We start from the raw sequence: 24486 nt of genomic DNA, 5'->3' as shown, positions 1-24486 counted from the left end.
ATGGCGGCAATGCTTACCCAGAAGGCAGCGGGCTGCAGAAGGTGCCCTGGACGCTGCTGCGATAGTTACTCTTAGCGAGTTATTTCAGGCAGGGGATGGGGCTGGTGACTCCGACGCACAAAATGTGACTTGCTCAAGAGTTCACGGAACAATACACCTTATGCACATCAAGGAGTGCATTGTATCTGTCCAAAAATGCTTTAAAACTGTTGTTATAGTACTTGCCAGGGTAAAGGACACTGTGCATTCACCCTATCTATTCCCCTCACGGTTTTATGCACCTCTACAAGATCACCCCTACAACCTCCTGCCCTCCAAGTAATAAAGTCCCTGCTTGCCCAGCCTCTCCCTGTAGCTCAGGATGTGCTTCATCATCCACATCAGCAGACTTTCCCTCAGCAGTCACCTCCATCAACCCCCCCCCCCCCTCCCACCAGGAAGGTCACAAAGCCCTCCAGTTCAATAAAGGAATAAGCTGGGTGGCACAGCGGTAGAGTTGCTGCCTTACTGCGCCAGAGACCCGGGTTCGACCCTGACATTGGGAGCTGTTTGTATGGAGCTTGTGCGTTCTCCCTGTGGACCGCCTGGGTTTTCTCCGGGTGCTCCGGTTTCCCTCCACACTATTTCTATCAGATGTCATAATTGCTATCAACTTTTTGCGGCACAGTGGCGCAGCGGTAGAGTTGCTGTCCTACAGCGCCAGAGTCCCGGGTTCGATCCTGACTACAGGTGCTGTCTGTACAGAGTTTGTACGTTCTCCCTGTAACCACATGGGTTTAGAAGTTAATCGCCTTCTGTAAATTATAAAATTGCCCCTAGTGTGTAGGATAGTGCTAGTGTCAGGGGCGATCGCTGGTCAGCATGGACTCGAAGGACCTGTTTCCATGCTGTATTTCTAAAGTAAAGTCCAAAGCAAAGAAACATCCCGACCAGAAATATCACCTACCCACGCTCTCCATAGACGTTGCCTGTCCCGCTGAATTACTCCAGCACTTTGCCTCTCCGGTATCGTCGGCTTTTCGCAGTGCCACGAAATCCGACTTTGGTGGCATCCAGAGATCAGATTCTATTTTGTTTGTATCACTGACGTTGCCAATTAGCCATGTTCCATTAAATCTCTCCTGTAGCCTCTCTGTTTTGCAGTGATATTAGATTCCAAGTGGGGAAGAAAAGCTAAACGGAAATAGTACCTCATGTTGTTTCATGCCATTTGTTTCTGCAACAGTGCACTATAATTTTGTGTGAAATGACAAATGCATACTTGCCAGTTCAACATGTTCCCAGGACCCAAAACACCCTCTAGAAATTATAAATAGTTGATTGCTCGTCAAACTGATAGCACTATAATTGTACGAACCTTAATAATGTGCCATCATAGAAAGCTAGTCTATGATTTACTTCAGCGTTGTATTTTTTAGCACAAAATTTAATTTGGGCAGTTGTGTGCCACAATCTTCATCTCTAAATCTCTGTTCCTTTTCGCACAAAGCTCAGTCAGAAGAAAGCATAACATGCGTTTGGTTTAGTTTAATTTAAAGATACAGCGTGGAAACTCGCCCTTCGGCCCACCAAGTACCATGCTAACCATCGATCACCACGTGCTCCCGCTCCACCAATGGCGGCTGCCCGGGCCCGGGCGGCCGCCATTGGCGGAGCGGGAGCACGTGGCCACTGGCTGGGTGAGGTCACGTGGGGCGCGGGGCGGTGACGTCACCCTTTGTCCCTTCTTTGGGAGTGAGGAAGTTGGCAACCCTACTAATGCGGGACAAGGGCGGTCCCGTACGGGACAAAACCAATTTAGTCCAAAATATGGGATGTCCCGGCTAATACGGAACAGTTGGCAACCCTAAGTGAGATACAGGTGCAATGAAAAACTTACAGCACATCGCAGGCATGGAGACTCAGGCAACATACAAAAACAAATTCTACACGACAATGAGGAAAAAAAAGACATCAGTGCTAAACACCATTAGAAAACAGGTCCATAAGGTGGTCCATCGTGTCCATTGCCGAGATAGGACTAGGGTTGTGCAGGTCAGTTCAAGAACCTGACTACTGTAAGAAAGTCCCCATTCAATTTCCCGAATTATCACATTGATTTTCTGACTACAACTTAAATAAAAATGGTTCATATTTTCTGAGGGCTGTGGTCATTTCTGGACAGGTTTTTAAAATTTAAGTATTTGGCTTGAAGCCAGAGAACATGCTCAGGCAAGAGCAATACAAATTGGAAAATGCAAGGAATAAGTATTTTTTCCACCATAATTTTTGTTAATTTTCAATATAGTAATAGTAATATTATTAAAGATGGATGTTCACTTTCTCACTTCAGTTATAACTGGGCATACATTTTACAATAAGGACAATGAGATTTCTTACCTTGGGAGACTAAAGTTGGTTAGAGATGCCAGATTATGAGGAAAGCACCACTAATGGTTCAGGATGGATACTTCAATGGATCTTTTTAAGGCGGAGATTGACAGATTCTTGATTAGTACGGGTGTCAAGGGTTTTGGGGAGAAGGCAGGAGAACGGGGTTGTGAGGGAAAGATAGATCAGCCACGATTGAATGGTGGAGTCGACTTGATGGGCCGAATGGCCTAATTCTACTTCGAGACTTTATTGGATACAAAGATGGCCTTCGGAAATTAGGCACAATTGTGGATATGTCAGTTGTAAAAGTTGTCTCAAAGTTGGGGAAAATCAAGTGGCCAACTCTTGTCTTGACAGGAGTTTCAGTAATCACTTGTTGCAAAGAAGTGTACCACAGAGTGCACACTTTCCATTCTGTGCATAAACTGAGCAAAAAAAATGTGCTGTTAGCAAGTGACGCAACTAGAATTAAATTGGAACTGTCTGGCTTGGAGATATTGGTGCAAATGCAGGGAAGGAACTTGCTGGTTAATTTCACAGTGTCAAACGAAAATAGGTCAATCTGAAATTCAGACTATCCCAAATTCATTCAAATTTAAATTCAGTTCTTCTAGACACATTTTGCCATGAGGTTACCCGTTTACTGGAAGGCATTCACCAATAAAGATAAACAAACAAAGAGAAGTCTGCTTCTCTAAGAAGCCACAGAGAAGTCTGCCGGGTCTAAAGACGACCTGCACACGGGGGACAATTTCTAATTTTACCAAGCCAAATAACCTACAAACCGGTTGTGTCCGAAGAAGGGTCTCGACCCGAAACGTCACCCATTCCATCTCTCCAGAGTTGCTGAGTTACTCCAGCATTTTAGATTTTCTTTTAGATTTAGAGATACAGCGCAGAAACAGGCCCTTCGGCCGACCGGGTCCGCACCGCCCAGCGATCCCCGCACATTAACACTATCCTATACCCACTAGGGACAATTTTTACATTTGCCCAGCCAATTAACCTACAAACCTGTACGTCTTTGGAGTGTGGGAGGAAACCGAAGATATCGGAGAAAACCCACGCAGGTCACGGGGAGAACGTACAAACTTCGTACAGACGGCGCCCGTAGTCAGGATCGTACCTGAGTCTCCGGCGCTGCATTCGCTGTAAGGCAGCAACTCTACCGCTGCGCCACCGTGCCGCCCTTCGGTGTAAACCAGCGTCTGCAGTTGCTTCCTGCACAAAACTCTGCTCTTGCTTCGCCCACCCTGTCACTTGGGCGCTCAGTAATACAAATGCAGGCAATTATTATACACATTCTTGAATTTTAAAGAATTTTATTTATCAAAGCAGACTTGAAAAGACTTCATTGCTCAGGAGAGAAGAGGCAGCAATAAAGAAATCACAGGCAAAAGAAAACTGAAAAACTAAATAGGATATTGTCAAGACATTCCCAAATTCTATATTGAGACGTCCATGTGAGAGATCTCATAATTCCATGCAAATGCAAAACTGCATTTTGATGAGCAGTGATTTAGAGATACAACGGTTTAGAGCTACAATGTGGAAACAGCCCCTTCAGCCCACCGAGTCCGCGCTGACCGATGATCACCCATACACTAGTTATATCCTAGACACGAGGGACAATTTACATTGGTCAATCTGAAATTCAGACTATCCCAAATTCATTCAAATTTAAATTCAGTTCTTCTAGACACATTTTGCCATGAGGTTACCCGTTTACTGGAAGGCATTCACCAATAAAGATAAACAAACAAAGAGAAGTCTGCTTCTCTAAGAAGCCACAGAGAAGTCTGCCGGGTCTAAAGACGACCTGCACACGGGGGACAATTTCAATTTTACCAAGCCAAATAACCTACAAACCGGTTGTGTCCGAAGAAGGGTCTCGACCCGAAACGTCACCCATTCCTTCTCTCCAGAGTTGCTGCCTTGTCCCGCTGAGTTACTCCAGCATTTTAGATTTTTTTTTTAGATTTAGAGATACAGCGCAGAAACAGGCCCTTCGGCCCACCGGGGCCGCCCCGCCCAGTGATCCCCGCACATTAACACTATCCTACACCCACTAGGGACAATTTTTACATCTGCCCAGCCAATTAACCTACAAACCTGAGCGTCTTTGGAGTGTGGGAGGGAAACCGAAGATCTCGGAGAAAACCCACGCAGGTCACGGGGAGAACGTACAAACTCCGTACAGTACAGCGCCCGTAGTCAGGATCGAACCCGAGTCTCCGGCGCTGCATCCGCTGTAAGGCAGCAACTCTACCGCTGCGCCACCGTGCCGCCCTTCGGTGTAAACCAGCGTCTGCAGTTGCTTCCTGCACAAAACTCTGCTCTTGCTTCGCCCACCCTGTCACTTGGGCCCTCAGTAATACAAATGCAGGCAATTATTATACACATTCTTGAATTTTAAAGAATTTTATTTATCAAAGCAGACTTGAAAAGGCTTCATTGCTCAGGAGAGAAGAGGCAGCAATAAAGAAATCACAGGCAAAAGAAAACTGAAAAACTAAATAGGATATTGTCAAGACATTCCCAAATTCTATATTGAGACGTCCATGTGAGAGATCTCATAATTCCATGCAAATGCAAAACTGCATTTTGATGAGCAATGATTTAGAGATACAACGGTTTAGAGCTACAATGTGGAAACAGCCCCTTCAGCCCACCGAGTCCGCGCTGACCGATGATCACCCATACACTAGTTATATCCTAGACACGAGGGACAATTTACACAAGTTAATTAACCTACAAACCTGCACGTCTTTGGAATGTTGGGAGGAAACCGGAGTACGGACAACCCCCTTAGTCAGGATCGAACCTGGGTCTCTGATGCTGTAAGGCAGTAATTCTAGCGCTGTGCCGCCACTTTGCCAGAGTGCCACCCTCAGTTCTACTAATGCCCAGTAACAGCTCCACTGTTACATCCTGGTTGATAGTCTTAGTAATAGAAGCCTTGAACACCTGTAGTTGATTATGACATTCCTTGACCACAAGGTCCATCTGTATACATACTGCACAGTTCCTAAATATTTTCTTTAAACGATGTTTAAATTTTAATTGAAATTCTAAATGGATGTGATGACCCAGAGGGGTAGTTCTCTGCCAATTCAGAATTTGCTTCTTGACTAACTATTCAACTTCACTTATCTATACACTAAAACTCTCGTTTGTTATCTTGTTTATGACTGAACTTCAGCCAAAACGGTACGCGATAGCGCAACAATTTTAGGCCCACCTTACGCACCATAGTCACTTTAGTGATAATGCAAGTAGTTTTATTGAAATCGGTGTTATATTTTTTAAGTTATTCACATTTTTAAGTTTAAAAGGAGGGGAGGGGGAGGGGAGGAGGGAGGGAGGGAGGGGGAAGGGGGGACTGGGGGAGAAGGGAGAGGGGAGGGGGGGGGTTGAGGAGAGAGGGGGAGGACAGGGTGCTGCACCAATGCAGGAGAGGTTTGGGCCCAACGGGTCCACTTGGTCTAGTTGATAATAAACTGTCTTTGCTAATTCAAGTAAGAAAGATGAACAGTTTGATCATTGCTCGAGAGCACTGCACACATTGCGAGGTAGTTAATTTATTTTAATGGGTTTTTATTAATCATCCCAAGCTAATTTGACAGATTCAGGAAGGCAGAATTGGTTTTCTATCGGGAAGGCAAAGCTCTGATTTAGATCACAAGTCATTGGAGCAGAGTTAGGCCATTCGACCCATCGAGTGTGATCCGTCATTCGACCATTTTTCCTTTTTAAACGGAATAAGTTTATTGGCCACGTATGTACACATACAAGGAATGTGCCTTGGTGCTCCACTCGCAAGTAACAACGTGAACATATAGTAAACAATTAAGAATAAAGCATAAAACATTAAGACATTACAGTTTAAACATGTGGGTGAAATAAACCAGAGCAAAAAGAGACCACAGACTTTTGGTTATTGAGTAGAACTACAACTCGCGGAAAAAAAGTTGTTTTTATGTCTGGCTGTGGCTGCTTTGACAGTCTGGAGTCGCCTTCCAGAGGGGAAGTACTTCAAAAAGTTTTTAGTTTATAGTTTAGTTTAGAGATAGAGCTCGGAAACAGGCCCTTCGGCCCACCATGTTCGCACCGACTAGCGATCCCCGCACATTGACACTATCCTACGCACACTAGGGACAATTTACACATACCCCAAGCCAATTAACTGACATACCTGTATGTCTTTGGAGCGTGGGAGGAAACCGAAGATCTCTGAGAAAACCCCACACGGCCACTGGGAGAACGCACAGACTCCGTACAGACAGCACCCGTAGTTGGGATCGAACCCGGGCACCTGGTGCTGCAATCGCCGTAAGGCAGCAACTCTACCACTGCCCCACCGTTCTCAACCCCATTCTCCTGCCTTTTCTCCATAGCCTTTGATTCTTACTAATCAAGAACCGATCAATCTCCACTTTAAAAATACCCCAGACATGGCCTCCACAGCTATCAGTGGCAATGAATTCCTCAGATTCACCACCTTCTGGCCAAAGGTATTCCTCCACAACCCCATTCTAAAGGAGCGTCTTTCACATCAGCAGAGTAGCAACGTTGCATGGAATTCTCCCGAGACGTGAGATACAGCCCACACAGCCCACCCAAACAGCAATCACCCCACACACTAACACTAACACTATCCTACACTCGCTAGGGACAATTTACAACTTTACCAAAGCCAATTAAACCTCAAACCTATACATATTTGGAGTGTGGGAGGAAACCGGAGCGCCTGGAGAAAAACCCACGCGGTCACAGGGAGAACGTACAAACGCCGTCAGGATCGAACCCAGGTCTCTGGCGCTGTAAGGCTGCAACTCTACCGCTGAGCCGCCTGTGCCAGCAGCTTTAATTGAAAAACCATAAATGGTAAGTGTATGCAGATATATGCTTCACAGTTCTGCCCAACAGCAAAAAGGGGGGGGGGAAATACCCTGCAGATCACAGGCAAATGGTGTTTATCCACCACAACAATTGATGTGGGAGGAGAATGCAGTGTATCAGATTATTGCTCCATTCTCACTATCCTGCTGTGATAGAGAAAGCCCAGTCATTAAAGGCATAGCATCAGACTCAAACTAACAGGGTATGTGGATGAACAAAGAGTGGGCTCAATAGACAATAGGTGCAGGAGGAGGCCATTCGGCCCTTCGAGCCAGCACCGCCATTCAATGTGATCATGGCTGATCATTCTCAATCAGTACCCCGTTCCTGCCTTCTCCCCGTACCCCCTGACTCCGCTATCCTTAAGAGCTCTATCTAGCTCTCTCTTGAATGACAATAGACAATAGACAATAGGTGCAGGAGTAGGCCATTCAGCCCTTCGAGCCAGCACCGCCATTCAATGCGATCATGGCTGATCACTCTCAATCAGTACCCCGTTCCTGCCTTCTCCCCATACCCCCTCACTCCGCTATCCTTAAGAGCTCTATCCAGCTCTCTCTTGAAAGCATCCAACGAACTGGCCTCCACTGCCTTCTGAGGCAGAGAATTCCACACCTTCACCACTCTGACTGAAAAAGTTTTTCCTCATCTCCGTTCTAAATGGCCTACCCCTTATTCTTAAACTGTGGCCCCTTGTTCAGGACTACCCCAACATTGGGAACATGTTATCTGCCTCTAATGTGTCCAATCCCCTAATTATCTTATATGTTTCAATAAGATCCCCCCTCATCCTTCTAAATTCCAGTGTATACAATCCCAATCGCTCCAGCCTTTCAACATACGACAATCCTGACATTCCGGGAATTAACCTAGTGAACCTACGCTGCACGCCCTCCATAGCAAGAATATCCTTCCTCAAATTTGGAGACCAAAACTGCACACAGTACTCCAGGTGCGGTCTCACCAGGGCCCGGTACAACTGTAGAAGGACCTCTTTGCTCCTATACTTAACTCCTCTTGTTACGAAGGCCAACATTCCATTGGCTTTCTTCACTGCCTGCTGTACCTGCATGCTTCCTTTCATTGACTGATGCACTAGGACACCCAGATCTCGTTGAACTCCCCCTCCTCCTAACTTGACACCATTCAGATAATAATCTGCCTTTCTATTCTTACTTCCAAAGTGAATAACCTCACACTTATCTACATTAAACTGCATCTGCCATGTATCCGCCCACTCACACAACCTGTCCAAGTCACCCTGCAGCCTTATTGCATCTTCCTCACAATTCACACTACCCCCCAACTTAGTATCATCTGCAAATTTGCTAATGGTACTTTTAATCCCTTCGTCTAAGTCATTGATGTATATCGTAAATAGCTGGGGTCCCAGCACCGAACCTTGCGGTACCCCACTGGTCACTGCCTGCCATTCCGAAAGGGACCCATTTATCCCCACTCTTTGCTTTCTGTCTGTCAACCAATTTTCTGTCCATGTCAGTACCCTACCCCCAATACCATGTGCCCTAATTTTGCCCACTAATCTCCTATGTGGGACCTTGTCGAAGGCTTTCTGAAAGTCGAGGTACACCACATCCACTGACTCTCCCTTGTCAATTTTCCTAGTTACATCCTCAAAAAATTCCAGTAGATTTGTCAAGCATGATTTCCCCTTCGTAAATCCATGCTGACTCGGAATGATCCCGTTACTGCTATCCAAATGCTCAGCAATTTCGTCTTTTATAATTGACTCCAGCATCTTCCTCACCACTGATGTCAGACTAACTGGTCTATAATTACCCGTTTTCTCTCTCCCTCCTTTCTTAAAAAGGGGGATAACATTTGCTATCCTCCAATCCACAGGGACTGATCCTGAATCTATAGAACATTGAAAAATGATCTCCAATGCTTCCACTATTTCTAGAGCCACCTCCTTAAGTACTCTGGGATGCAGACCATCAGGCCCTGGGGATTTATCAGCCTTCAGTCCCATCAGTCTACCCAAAACCATTTCCTGCCTAATGTGGATTTCCTTCAGTTCCTCCATCACCCTAGGTTCTCCGGCCCCTAGAACATTTGGGAGATTGTGTGTATCTTCCTCAGTGAAGACAGATCCAAAGTAACGGTTTAACTTGTCTGCCATTTCTTTGTTCCCCATAATAAATTCCCCTGCTTCTGTCTTCAAGGGACCCACATTTGCCTTGACTATTTTTTTCCTCTTCACGTACCTAAAAAAACTTTTGCTATCCTCCTTTATATTATTGGCTAGTTTACCCTCGTACCTCATCTTTTCTCCCCGTATTGCCTTTTTAGTTAACTTTTGTTGCTCTTTAAAAGAGTCCCAATCCTCTGTCTTCCCACTCTTCTTTGCTATGTTATACTTCCTCTCCTTAATTTTTATGCTGTCCCTGACTTCCCTTGTCAGCCACAGGTGTCTCTTACTCCCCTTAGAGTCTTTCCACCTCTTTGGAATAAATTGATCCTGCAACCTCTGCATTATTCCCAGGAATACCTGCCATTGCTGTTCTACCGTCTTCCCTGCTAGGGCCTCCTTCCAGTCAATTTTGGCCAGCTCCCGCCTCATGCCTCTGTAATCCCCTTTGCTATACTGTAATACCGACACTTCCGATTTTCCCTTCTGCCTTTCCATTTGCAGAGTAAAACTTATCATGTTGTGATCACTGCCTCCTAATGGCTCTTTTACCTCTAGTCCCCTTATCAGATCAGGATCATTACACAACACTAAATCCAGAATTGCCTTCTCCCTGGTAGGCTCCAGTACAAGCTGTTCTAAGAATCCATCTCGAAGGCACTCTACAAACTCTCTTTCCTGGGGTCCATTTCCAACCTGATTTTCCCAGTCTACCTGCATGTTGAAATCTCCCATAACCACCGTAGCATTACATTTTTGACACGCCAATTTTATCTCCTGATTCAACTTGCACCCTATGTCGAGGCTACTGTTTGGGGGCCTATAGATAACTCCCATTAGGGTCTTTTTACCCTTACAATTTCTCATTTCTATCCATACTGATTCAACATCTCCTGATTCTATGTCACCCCTTGCAAGGGAATGAATATCATTCCTTACCATCAGAGCAACCCCACCCCCTCTGCCCACCTGTCTGTCTTTTCTATACGTTGTGTACCCCTGAATATTCAGTTCCCAGCCCTGGTCCTCTTGTAGCCATGTCTCAGTGATCCCTACAACATCATACTTGCCCATGACTAACTGAGCCTCAAGCTCATCCACTTTATTTTTTATACTACGCGCATTTAAGTACAACACTTTAACTTCTGTATTTACCTCCCCTCTCACATCGGTCACAATTGGCCCTGCCCTTAATTTCTTTTCCCCTCTAGAACTTCTGTTCCCATTCTTCCGAGTCTTTTGCAATATCTCCTGTATTCCATTTTACCTCATCTTCATATTCACAATTTGTTAACCCCTCCCCCCACTACTTAGTTTAAAGCCACAGGTGTCACACTAGCAAACCTGCCTGCCAGAATGTTTGTCCCCCTGCTGTTAAGATGCAACCCGTCCCTTTTGTACAAGTCACCCCTAGCCCAGAAGAGATCCCAGTGGTCCAGAAATCTAAATCCCTGCTCTCTGCACCAGTCCCTCAGCCATAAATTCATACCCTCTATCTCTCTGTTCCTGGCCTCACCAGCACGAGGTACCGGTAGCAGTCCAGAGATAACCACCTTCGACGTCCTACTTCTCAGTGTTTTTCCCAACTCTCTAAACTCCCGCTGTAGCACCTCCTTCCTCTTCCGCCCGACGTCATTCGTGCCCACGTGCACAACGACTTCAGGTTGATCGCCTTCCCTCACTAGGATTTTCTGAAGCCGGTCCGTGATGTGTTGAACCCTGGCACCAGGGAGGCAACAGACCATCCTCAAGTCCCTCCTGCTGCCACAGAATCTTCTGTCCGTCCCTCGGACTATGGAGTCACCGACCACTACGGCTCTTCCTGACTTCGGTCTCCCCTGTCGAGTATCCTTGCCAACAGGTCCGCCACTCGGACTGGAAACGTCTTCTGCCCCGACAGTTCCCAAGAGGGTATACCTATTTGCAATAGGCACAGCCACTGGGGTCTCCTGTAGTCCTCGTCCACTCCCCCCTGAAACAGTCTCCCACCTTCGCTCGACCTGGACCCTTGGCGTGACAGCCTCACAATAGGTCCTGTCGAGGAAACTCTCGCATTCCCGGATGGCCCTGAGGTCATCCAACTGCCTCTCCAACTCCACCACACGTCCCTTCAGGAGCTGCACCTGGACACAGTTCTTGCAGGTGTAGCTCCCAGAAGCTCCAGCGACGTCCCTGTCTTCCCACATCCTGCAGGAAACACACTACACCAACTTTTCCGCCATCACCTTGTGCCTATAACCAGCTCTGGCTTAAAACAATTGTATCCTCCTCACCTCAGCCTCCTCGCCGAAGACTCGCAGCCAAAGACTCGCACTTTTCTCACAGGGCTGCACCTGAACAGGGCTGCACCTGAACAGGGCTGCACCTGAACAGGGCTGCACCTGAACAGGGCTGCACCTGAACAGGGCTGCACCTGAACAGGGCTGCACCTGAACAGGGCTGCACCCTTTTGCAAGTCTTGCTTATATCACCAATTAAATTGCCTGATTGTCCAATTTACCTGACTTCTCACTTAAATTAGCACTTACTTTTCTTCTCAGCCAATGGGCGTCCTTGCTCTGCTCCCGGACTTTTCAAATTGACTACTAGCTTCCTCTTGGCGCTCTTTTTAAACTGCCTGTTCAACTGTAATTAGCACTTACTTTTCTGCTCAGCCAACGGGCGTCCTTGCTCTGCTCCCGGACTTTTCAAAATGCATTCAGAGAATTGGCCTCCACTGCCTTCTGAGGCAGAGAATTCCACAGATTCACAACTCTCTGACTGACAAAAGTTTTTCGTCATCTCAGTTCTAAATGGCCTACCCCTTATTCTTAAACTGTGGCCCCTTGTTCTGGACTCCCCCAACATTGGGAACATGTTTCCTGCCTCTAACGTGTCCAACCCCTTAATAATCTTATACGTTTCGATAAGATCTCCTCTCATCCTTCTAAATTCCAGTGTATACAAGCCTAGTCGCTCCAGTCTTTCAACATATGATAGTCCCGCCATTCCGGGAATTAACCTAGTAAACCTATGCTGCACGCCCTCAATAGCAAGAATATCCTTCCTCCAATTTGGAGACCAAAACTGCACACAGTACTCCAGGCTCGTATCGTTCTAAGTTCCACAACATTTCATAAGTTGACTGAGTTCATGAGCCTTTGTCCATTTTGTCAGGAGGGCTGAAATGTTAGCATCCGTTAGCAGGGTTGAAGTTACACATCGGACAACCCCTGATCATATTGAACGGCAGATATGGGCAAGTCTGAAGACCGACCCCGACCTGAAGCGTCCCTTGGCCATGTTCTCCAGGGATGTTGCCTGACCTGCCGAGTTACTTCCATCATGCTGTGGTTTTCCTTGGTAAACCGGTATCTGCAGTTCTTGTTTCTACATTCCAAGGTTTATATAGTCAGGATTTGTCATATTTTTTTCCTGCTCAGTTTAGTTTAGAGATACAGTGCAGAAACATGACCTTCGGCCCACCGAGTTCACACTGACCACCGATCCCCGCACACCAACACTAATTTACACACACTGGGGATAATTTTACAATTACACCAAGCCAATTAACCTAGAAAACCTGTAGGTCTTTGGAGCGTGGGAAGAAACGGGAAATCCCGGAGAAAACCCACGCAGGTCACAGGGAGAACGTACAAACTCCGTACAGACAGCACCCGTGATCAGGATCGAACCCGGGTCTCTGGCGCTGTGAGGTAGCAACTCTACTGCTGAGCCACCTGTGCTAGCAGCTTTAATTGAAATACCATACGTGCTAAGTGTACGCAGATATATGCTTGGCAGCTGCTGCTATTACAGTCAGTGTGATGTTTTGTTTACTGATGTACACTTTGTACACCATAAATAACGGCAGCAGCTCTACCCATGTCCCCAGTGTTAGAAACATAGAAAATAGGTGCATGAGTAGGCCATTCAGCCCATCGAGCCACCACCGCCATTCAATATGATCCAAAATCAGTACCCCGTTCCTGCTTTTTCCCCAATATCCCTTAATTCCACTAGCCCCAAGAGCTAAATCTTGAAAGTATCCAATGAATTGGCCTCCACTGCCTTCTGTGGCAGAGAATTCCACAGATTCACAACTCTCTGGGTGGAAAACGTTGCCTCAGACGACGTGACACCCGGTCACGATGTGCAGATCATCCCCCTGTGGTTGTGGGCACAGAAGCCAGTCAGTGACATTTCTTGCCCAGGATATTTTTAGAAACGACCAGACAACGAGCAAGTCTCGTGAATTTTTGAAGTTTTTGTTTTGTGCTGGTGGTCTGTGTTGCCAAGTGCTAAATGCCCAACATGGCTAAACCTCGGCAGTTCTGAGCATTTACAATTGCAGCGTTCGGTGAAGTCTATAAATAAAATCAGACAGCTTGACATTGCTCTTATAAGACCGTTATAATGATTATTTATGAATTGAGACTCACGATGGCTTAGAGAGGCTGAGGATAGATTGCACTGACTTGTTTTATGTTCCTTCAGTTCAGAAGGCTTAGAGGTGATATTTAATGCAATTAAGGAATTTGGTTCATATCCTGTTTTGTTTTTAGATAACTGATCAAAGTCAGGACAATGGTGTTGATGCTGCAATTTGCTTCAGTGTCTTCCTCATGCTAGATTAAGGAAAATAAGTCATTTATCACACTTGAATAAGAATTGGGTCATTCGACCAATGGAGTCTGCTCCACCATTTGATCATGGCTGATTCATTTTTCCCTCTCAACCCCATTCTCCTGCCCTCTCCCCGTAACCTTTGATACCCTAACTTATCAAAAACCTCTCATAAATACCTAAAACATGGCCTCCAGTTATCTGTTGTCATGAATTCCACAGATTCACCATTTTAGTGTCCTCCTCGTATTAAATTTAGGAAAATAAATTATCACACTTGAATAATACTTTAAAAAAACAGAAGAGGTACATCAGAGTGGGTTATGCATTAATGGGCCTTGTAGATGTATATTCAGTGCCCAGATTCACGTGTAAGATAGCCATTAAGCGTAAGCCACTTATCCATTACGAAGTAGGTGAAGTCCGATTCAGGGCCTAGAGTCAGAAGAAAGGTCCCGACGTGAAACATATCACTTATCCATGTTCTCCAGAGATGCTGTCTGACCTGCTGAGTTACTCCAGCACTCTGTGTCATTTTTTTGTAAACCAACGTCTGCAATTCCTTGTTTCAACATTTAAAATTCATTTGGACAGATACTTGAATGGGAAGGATTTGAGGAATATGGGTCAGTTGCAGGCAAACAAGCCAAGTGTATATTAGTCAGCAAGGACATGTTGGGCCAGAGGGCTGCATGACCCTATGATTTTAAATGTACTGGGTTGTTGTAAAAATATTCATGGTTCCTCGTATACTTCAGGGTTCAAGGGATGTGGACAATGTGCAGGCAGAGGAGATTAGATTAACTTGACATCATGTTAGCTCATAAGTGATAGGAGCAGAATTAGGCCATTCGGCCCTTCAAGTCTACTCCACCATTCAATCATGGCTGATCTATCTCCCCCTCCTAACCCCATTCTCCAGCCTTCTCCCCATGATACCCGTACTAATCAACAATCTATCTATCCCTGCCTTAAAAATATCCATTGACGGCCTCCACAGCCTTCTGCGGCAAAGAATTCCACAGATTCACCACCCTCTGACTAAAGAAACTCCTCCTCATCTCCTCCTTAAAGCAACACCCTTTAATTCTAAGGCTATGACCTCTCCTGGACTCTCCCACTGGTGGAAACATCCTCTCCACATCCACTCTATCCAAGCCTTTCACTATGTGATTAGTTTCAATGAGGTCCCCCCCCTCATCGTTCTACGGCACGGTCATTTTGGCCCAAAGGACCTGTGCTGGGCTGTACTATTCTATGAATGACACAGATATTCCCCCAGAACTTAAAATGCAACACAACACTATCATTTTTTTCCCCTTCCTAACCAGCACCAGGAACCAGGAAGCGAGAACACATAGAACACCAAATCACATCGCAAGCATAGGTTAAAAGAACAGACATGCCATGTAGAATTGAGAACTCATGGACCATTCTCATCCTAAGACTAGGTTTGAAGTATTAAGCAGCTTTCGAATATTGCAGGTATGAAAGGATTTTTTTTGTCTTTCTTTTGAGCTACTGCCTAATCGATGCAAAACGAGCTCTGGAGACAACTGAGATTCGTGCTTGTCCATTTCGCTCTAGATCCTTCTCATAATCAAACACGCACCACTCTTTCAAAACGTTTAGGAAGGAACTGCAGATGCTGTTTAAACCGAAGATAGACACAAAATGCTGGAGTAACTCAGCGGGGGCTGGCAGCATCTCTGGAGAAAGGAATGGATGACGTTTCGGGTTAAGACCCTTCTAAAACAGAAATTCCCCCAAACATCTTTAAATTTTGCCCCCGTCACGTTTAATGCTGTACCTGCTAGACTTTGGCATTCAGAAGTGCTAACCCATAGAAAATGTCTTCCAAAGTGCCCAGCTTACACACACTGACACTATCCTACACACTAGGGACAATTTAACCAAACCAATTAACCTACAAACCTGTTCTGTCTGAAAAAGGGTCTCAACCCGAAACCTCACCCATTCCTCTCCAGAGACGCTGCCTGTCCCGCTGAGTTACTCCAGCATTTGGGACTACCACTCTTTCAAAGGTCACCAATATGATTGCCTTATTGCAATAAAATAAAACAAGTAGTTTGTCTCTTCTCTAGTGTGATAATAAACGTCAGGTGCACGGATGATTCAGTGATGCAATGTACTAAATGTACAAGGATAAATAAAAACACTTACCTCCTCAAAGAGTCATTTAGTATTTCAGACGACCCAGAGAGCTTCCTGAAACGTGGCGTTTCCAGATTAGATGTTTTCCTTCCTTGTGTAGATTGCTGCCAAGCTGTGAAAGAGCGAAGTTGAATATAAAGGTTGTTAATGAGGCAGAGGTGATGATATAAATATTTGGCATCTATCAAGAATAATTTATCTTCCTTCCTGCCTCTTGCCGAGTGGCGTTTATTAAACATAAACTCTCATCCACGTAGCTCTACTTGATTCATCACCAGAGATCAGTACGTGCATCCTGTTCGCTACGATAATACCGACATTGCCGAATAACCATATACGCACACGTAGCGGTAGAGTTGCTGCCTCACCGCGCCAGAGACCCGGGTTAGATCCTGACCATGGATGCTGTCTGCACACTCTCCCTGTGACCATGTGGGTTTTCTCCGGGTGCTCCGGTTTCCTCCCATACTCCAAGGACACACAGGTTTGAGGGTTAATTAGCTCGGTAAAATTGTAAATTGTCGCTCGTGTGTTGGATAGTGCAAGTGTGCAGGGGAATCGCTGGTCGGTACAGACTCTGTGTATATATAAACTCGTTTCCGCGTTGTATCGCTGATCTAAACTAAAAATGGAGGAAATGTGCACAGAAATTAAATGGACGGAAATGGATGGAAGCCGCAATGATGCAATGGAGATTTAGTAGCAAAATAACTGCAGATGCAGGTACAAATCGAAGGCAGACACAAAATGCTGGAGTAACTCTGCGGGTCAGGCAGCATCTCAGGAGAGAAGGAATGGGTGACATTGTGGGTCGAGACCCTTCTTCAGACTGATGTCAGGGGAGGGGGAGGGACAAAGATAGGATGTAGTGGGAGACAGGAAGACAGTGGGAGAACTGGGAAAGGGAGGGGAAAGGGAGGGACAGAGGAACTATCTGAAGTTAGAGAAGTCAATGTTCATACCGCTGGGGTGGAAACTGCCCAAGTGAAATATGAGATGCTGTTCCTCCAATTTGCGCTGGGCCTGCCTTTAGTATCATGAGACAACGTCATTATATTTGCTCTTGCAAACTCTACAAAAATTCTCGGAAAAATATACATTTAAAAAATATCCATGTTATCGCTTATTGGGAATGCAAAATTTGCAAATCCCAACCTTCAGGATTATAAAGTGTCCTCACTGAGGAAACATCTCTCTCCTTGAGTAATTGTGTCATTTACCAAAAAAAACATTGGTTTTTTTCAGCTCTGACTATAAAGGATTTTAATGTGGAAGCAAGAAAAGCACGGTGGCGCAGCGGTAGATTTGCTGCCTTACAGCAAATGCAGCGCCGGAGACTCGGGTTCGATCCTGACTACGGGCGCCGACTGTATGGAGTTTGTACGTTCTCCCCGTGACCGGCGTGGGTTTTCTCCGAGATCTTCAGTTTCCTCCCACACTCCAAAGACGTACATGTATGTAGGTTAATTGGCTGGGCAAATGTTAAAAAAATTGTCCCTAGTGTGTGTAGGATAGTGTTAATGTGCGGGGATCGCTGGGCGGCGCGGACCTGGTGGGCCGAAGGGCCTGTTTCTGTGCTGTATCTCTAACTCTAAATCTAAAATCTTTAATGTTTGGAGAAAAATAACCGATGTTGGAATTCCAAACCAAAAATAGAAAATGCTGGAAGCTCTCTGCAGGCCAGTCCGCGCCACTGGGGAGAGAAACAGGGCTTTATGTCGAAGACCCTTGATTAGAACTGGAAAAGGGTGAGAAAACGTGTATTAAGTTGCAGAGAGGAAAAGAGTGGGGAGAACGTGGCAAAATGGCTGATAAGGTAAAAAAAAAAAAAAATCATTGTCAAAATAACAATTACTTTTTAAAAAAAAGTTACATAGGCAGTAAAGAAAAAGATTTAAACAGAAGAGTAAACCCAAATCAGAAGAGTACAACCAAGTTTGTGGAGAGAAATAACTACATAAAATTCAATAGAAAGATCCAAACATAGCAACATGCTGAATTGAAAGAAGTGCAGTTCCATGCACTTATCTTTGGGCATTGTTGAAACAAGCTACCAGGAAATAGATAGTCAAGGGTCAAGTGCATTTGATTGTCATATATGTACTGAGACGCAAGAATGGAATTCTAATTTGCAGCAACACCACCGGTTCAGAAACAAACAGACAGCGTGAGAGAACCTTTTGTTTGCAAACCGGTTGTGCTGCTGCAAGTAAGAATCGCGTTGTTACCTTTCAGTGCACATGGAAATAAAACACTCTTAACTCTTGACTATCTGTTTCCTTGCAGAAAGGAAGTCAGAGTGGAAGTCCAATGATAATCCTTGCGGACTGAAGGGAGGGGGTTCCACGTAGCGGGCACCCAATACGCAGCTGGTTTCTCCCACGCAGAAGAGACCAACTTGTGGGCATCAGATGCACTTCAGTAAATCCGGAGAAGTGCAAGCAAAATTTTGTCTACAAAATCTGTTCAGGTTCGGGGATGGTGAGATAGGAAGAGAGAAAAGGGCAAGTATTGCATGGAAAGATGTGGTGAGAACATGTTTGGTGGAGGTGGAAGAGGAGAAACAATGAGTTCCGTCAGCAGGATCGTACCTCCGGGATCCTGAAAATGGAGGTTGGATTGGGGCTGGGATAGTTTCTGAATCGATTGTGCTGCTGCAAAATAAGAATAGCACTTTCCTTCTCTCAGCCAGAACAAGGGTAGGGGGCTGTCTTCTACTTCCAGACCACCAGCCTACAACGTTCAACGTTCAATTTTCCTCCATGAGTTCCCACTACCTTCAGCAGCATGGCACATTGGCCCAGCTGGTGGAGCTGCAGAGACCCTGGATCAAACCTGCCCTTTGGTTCTGCCTGTGTGGAGTTTGCGCGTTCTCCCTTGTGACCATGTGGGTTTCCTCCCACGTGCCAAAGATGTTAATTGGCCTCTGTAAAATTGCTCCTCGAGCGTAGGGAATGGGTGAGAAAGTGGGATAACACGGAGCTAATGTGAATGGGTGATCGATGGTCAGTGTGGACTTGATGGGCCGAAGGGTCTATTTCCAGGCTGTATCTCTGAAAATTCATTGAACATTGTAGGCTGGTGGTCTAGAAGTAGAAGACAACCCTACCCTTTATCTGACTGACAGGAAAGAGGGAAAGTCCAGTCACGCAGAAAATAGAGACAGTATCAACAAAGGTAGTGGAGAGGCCTTGGTTTAGGAAATAGGAAGATTTCTTAAAATGTTACGATAGTGGCATGCAAGTGTGGTTGCCAACTTCCTCACTCCCAAATAAGGGACATCGGGTGACGTCACCCCCCGCGCCCCCAAGTGACCTCACCCAGCCAGCGGCCATGCCGGGAGGCGGGTTGCTAGGCAACCTCCGTCAGGCGGCGTCCTGGCCTCCAGGCCTACACTGTCCGGGCCTACAGCGGCCCCGGGGCCTACAGCACTGTCCGGGCCTACAGCGTCGTCCGGGCCTAATATAGCACAAGGGCGGTCCCGTACGGGACGAACCAATTTAGCCCAAAATACGGAATGTCCCAGCTAATACGGGACAGTTGGCAACCCTACATGCAAGAGGCTTTTAGACAGCCTCATGGTTACGCAGGGAATGAAAGGGAACGGATCACGTGCAGGTACAGAAAGACGTAATAATCGCAGTTACCACAGGAGTGGAGAAACTGAGAGAATGCAAAGGAAACCTTGCAGGAAGCAGAGTGGGAGGTGTAGTCACTGTAGGTGTGAGAACAGGTTGCTCAGCCATCCCATGAAATGTAGAGTGAGACGTCAAAGAGGAAGTAGAGCAGGGTGGAAATTGGCAGCAAACAATAGACAATAGACAATAGGTGCAGGAGTAGGCCATTCGGACCTTCGAGCCAGCACTGCCACTCAATGTGATCATGGCTGATCATTCTCAATCAGTACCCCGTTCCTGCTTTCTCCCCATACCCCCTGACTCCGCTATCCTTAAGAGCTCTATCTAGCTCTCTCTTGAATGTATTCAGAGAATTGGCATCCACTGCCCTCTGAGTCAGAGAATTCCACAGATTCACAACTCTCTGACTAAAAAAGTTTTTCCTCATCTCTGTTCTAAATGGCCTACCCCTTATTCTTAAACTGTGGCCCCTGGTTCTGGACTCCCCCAACATTGGGAACATGTTTCCTGCCTCTAACATGTCCAACCCCTTAATAATCTTATACGTTTCGATAAGATCCCCTCTCATCCTTCTAAATTCCAGTGTATACAAACCTAGTCGCTCCAGTCTTTCAACATATGACAGTCCCGCCATTCCGGGAATTAACCTAGTAAACCTACGCTGCACGCCCTCAATAGCAAGAATATCCTTCCTCAAATTTGGAGACCAAAACTGCACACAGTACTCCAGGTGCGGCCTCACTAGGGCCCTGTACAACTGCAGAAGGACCTCTTTGCTCCTATACTCAACTCCTCTTGTTATGAAGGCCAACATTCCATTGGCTTTCTTCACTGCCTGCTGTACCTGCATGCTTCCTTTCAGTGACTGATGCACTAAGACACCCAGATCACGTTGTACGTCCCCTTTTCCTAACTTGACACCATTCAAATAATAATCTGCCTTCCTATTCTTACCACCAAAGTGGATAACCTCACACTTATCCACATTAAACTGCATCTGCCATGCATCCGCCCACTCACACAACCTGTCCAAGTCACCCTGCAACGTCATAGCATCTTCCTCACAGTTCACACTGCCACCTAGCTTTGTATCATCGGCAAATTTGCTAATGGTACTTTTAATCCCTTCATCCAAGTCATTGATGTATATTGTAAATAGCTGCGGTCCAAACACAGAGCCTTGCGGTACCCCACTAGGCTGCCATTCTGAAAGGGACCCATTTTTCCCCACTCTTTGCTTTCTGTCTGTCAACCAACTTTCTATCCATGTCAGTACCCTACCTCCAATACCATGTGCTCCAATTTTGCCCACCAATCTCCTATGTGGGACCTTGTCAAAGGTAAAAAGAAAAGCAGCAATTTACTTGCACTGCCTCCCATTCACAAAGTGGCCTCCTCGACATTGCAGAAATAAAATGCGGATTGGGTCGGCACTTGGCAGAACACTGCCTGTCAATCCACAAGAGTGACCCTGATCTTGCAGCTGCCTCTCACTAGAGCACTCCCTCACCAACCATCAAAGGGTGGCATGGTGGCGCAGCAGTAGAGTTGCTGCCTGACAGCGCCAGGTTCGATCCTGACTATGGGTGCTTGTCCGTACGGAGTTTGTACGTTCTCCCCGTGACCTGCGTGGGTTTTCTCCGAGACCTTCGGTTCCCTCCCACACTCCAAAGACGTACAGGTGCGTAGGTTAATTGGCTTGGTATGAATGTAAAATTGTCCCCAAGGTAGCGTTAATGTATGGAGATCGCCGGCCGGTTGGGTCTGGGTGGGCTTGTTTCCACGCCGTCTCTAAACTAAACGAAACAATCTGCCCTGTCTTCAGTCTCCTACATCACTGTAGTTCGAATAAGTGGCCCTTGGCGTGAAACCTCAGCCTCACTCCCTGCTCAAACTGTCTGACCAGCTGGCTGCTTCCAGCTCAAAGCAATAGGATGCGTTATCAATATGCATTGATATGCAATCAGCGCTGTCCAATATGCAATCAGCGCAGAAGATGGAAAGGGTACAGAGAAGATTTACGAGGATGTTGCCAGGACTCGAGGGTATGAGTTGTCGGGAGAGGTTGAGTAGGCTGGGACTCTATTCCTTGGAGGCAGGAGGATGAGGGGTGATCCTACGGAGGTGTATAAAATCACGAGGGGAATAGATCGGGTAGATGTACAAAGTCTCTTGCCCAGAGTAGGTGAATCGAGGAGCAGAAGACATCGGTTTAAGTTGAAGGAAAAAAGATTTAATAGAAATCTGAGGGGTAACTTTTTCGTACAAAAAGGGAGGTGTGTGTATGGAACAAGCTGCCAGAGGAGGTAGTTGAGGCAGGGACTATCCCAACGTTTAAGAAACAGTTAGACATACATGGATAGGACAGGTTTGGAGGGATGTGGACCAAATGCAGGCAGGTGGGACTAGTGTAGATGGGACAAGTTGGCTGCTGTGGGCAAGTTGGGCTAAAGGGCCTGTTTCCACGCTGTATCACTCTATAACGCCATGAAAGAAGGATCGCAATCCAAAATGTCTGCTGTCAATCCCTTCCGAAGATGCTGTCTGACTCGCAGAGTTACTTCAGCACTTTGTTTCTTATATTTTATAAGAAAATGAAATCTAGTATTTTGCTCAAAGAGTGAAATGAACATTGCACATAGTCGCTAACCATCTTAATGTGCAACATTTTTTTTAGTGTAACTTAGGGGATCGCTGGTCGGTGTGGACTCTGTCGGCCGAAGGGCCTGTTTCCACGCTGTATCGCTAAACTAATTAATGCTTGACCACAGGTCTAGACACTTGTGTATTGTACACAGAGAGATAATAGACAATAGACAATAGGTGCAGGAGTAGGCCATTCAGCCCTTCGAGCCAGCACCGCCATTCAATGCGATCATGGCTGATCACTCCCAATCAGTATCCCGTTCCTGCCTTCTCCCCATACCCCCTCACTCCGCTATCCTTAAGAGCTCTATCCAGCTCTCTCTTGAAAGCATCCAACGAACTGGCCTCCACTGCCTTCTGAGGCAGAGAATTCCACACCTTCACCACTCTCTGACTGAAAAAGTTCTTCCTCATCTCCGTTCTAAATGGCCTACCCCTTATTCTTAAACTGTGGCCCCTTGTTCTGGACTCCCCCAACATTGGGAACATGTTTCCTGCCTCTAATGTGTCCAATCCCCTAATTATCTTATATGTTTCAATAAGATCCCCCCTCATCCTTCTATATTCCAGTGTGTACAAGATAAGATAGGGACTCAAAAAAATGTTTAGGGTAAAGAAAATTGGAAACACAAAAACTGATACAAATTCTCAAAGGCTACTAAGTTGCTGAAACAAGGGCAAAATACCAGGAATCCAGCAAATATTACTCCCTGTAATTTGCCTTTGAGAGCTATTATTGGCATTTAAGATATTGACTATCCGGTATCAGGAGATAAGCTGCGACATTTTGCACAGCTGATGATATTGCATTCAAATAATCTCAAGGATTACCATTAACTTCAGAACATGCATTTAATCTTTGTTGAAGACTCAACAACAGTGTGCACCCTTCCATCACCTCCGATTACCGCCATCATTATCATACGTGGCTCAGACCATGCTGACAGTTGTTCCGAATTAATACGATAGAGCAAAGTGAAAACGCTATGAATATTCAGAAGACACAAAATGCTGGAGTAACTCAGCGGGTCAGGCAGCATCTCTGGAGAAAAGGAATAGGTGATCTTTCGGCTCAAGACCCCTTGTTCAGACTGGCTGAAGAAGGGTCTCGACCCGAAACATCAGCTGCGAGTCTGAAGAAGGGTTACCTTGTCCTTCTGTCCAGAGATGTCATATCATATCATATCATATATATACAGCCGGAAACAGGCCTTTTCGGCCCACCAAGTCCGTGCCGCCCAGTGATCCCCGCACATTAACACTATCCTACACCCACTAGGGACAATTTTTACATTTACCCAGCCAATTAACCTACATACCTGTACGTATTTGGAGTGTGGGAGGAAACCGAAGATCTCGGAGAAAACCCACGCAGGTCACGGGGAGAATGTACAAACTCCATACAGTGCAGCACCCGTAGTCAGGATCGAACCTGAGTCTCCGGCGCTGCATTCGCTGTAAAGCAGCAACTCTACCGCTGTGCTACCGTGCCGCCTGACATGCTGACTCACTCCAGCATTTTGTGTGTATCTTCAGTGTAAACCAGCATCTGCAGTTCCTTCCCATACTATAAATATTTAGTTTGGCCGGGAGGTTTCAGATTAACAATAAGCACCTGTGTTATTGGACATTTCCTGCATTTAAACAAGAATTTAAGAGGAAAACAAAAAGAACCAAGTGGGAGGAGAACACAGTACAACAACTAAATTTACTCCTCACATTCCTTCCCACCATTAGCACCACGATAATATTATCAGGCATCTGGAACACAGATTAATAGAACGTAATAGATTGCATAAGAAAATAACTGCAGATGCTGGTACAAATCGATTTATTCACAAAATGCTGGAGTAACTCAGCAGGTCAGGCAGCATCTCGGGAGAGAAGGAATGGGTGACGTTTCGGGTCGAGACTCTTCTTCAGACTGATGTCAGGGGGCAGACATTAAAAAAAAAGGTAATAGATTGCTTAGCAGGTCACTTTACAAAAGAAAAT

At 45.9% G+C, this 24486-nt stretch overlaps 2 protein-coding genes across 8 annotated transcripts in view; one reads left to right on the top strand and one right to left on the bottom strand.

Annotated features, from left to right (window-relative positions):
- LOC144606726 (cAMP-dependent protein kinase inhibitor alpha-like) overlaps window positions 1-24486 on the bottom strand; it is a 692291-nt gene that overhangs the window by 43324 nt on the left and 624481 nt on the right. For all 7 annotated transcript variants that reach the window (XM_078423051.1, XM_078423050.1, XM_078423054.1 and 4 more), the window contains one exon: window positions 16217-16319. The gene's annotated coding sequence lies outside the window, so the exon portion shown is untranslated. The remainder of the gene's footprint in view (window positions 1-16216; window positions 16320-24486) is intronic.
- Window positions 1-24486, top strand: part of LOC144606621 (serine incorporator 1-like) — a 129967-nt gene that overhangs the window by 16939 nt on the left and 88542 nt on the right.

This window comes from Rhinoraja longicauda, chromosome 27, assembly GCF_053455715.1.
Source record: "Rhinoraja longicauda isolate Sanriku21f chromosome 27, sRhiLon1.1, whole genome shotgun sequence".
Lineage (NCBI taxonomy): Eukaryota > Metazoa > Chordata > Chondrichthyes > Rajiformes > Arhynchobatidae > Rhinoraja > Rhinoraja longicauda.
The sequence above is the reverse complement of the archived record's forward strand: the minus strand, read 5'-3'. Positions and strand labels throughout refer to the sequence as shown.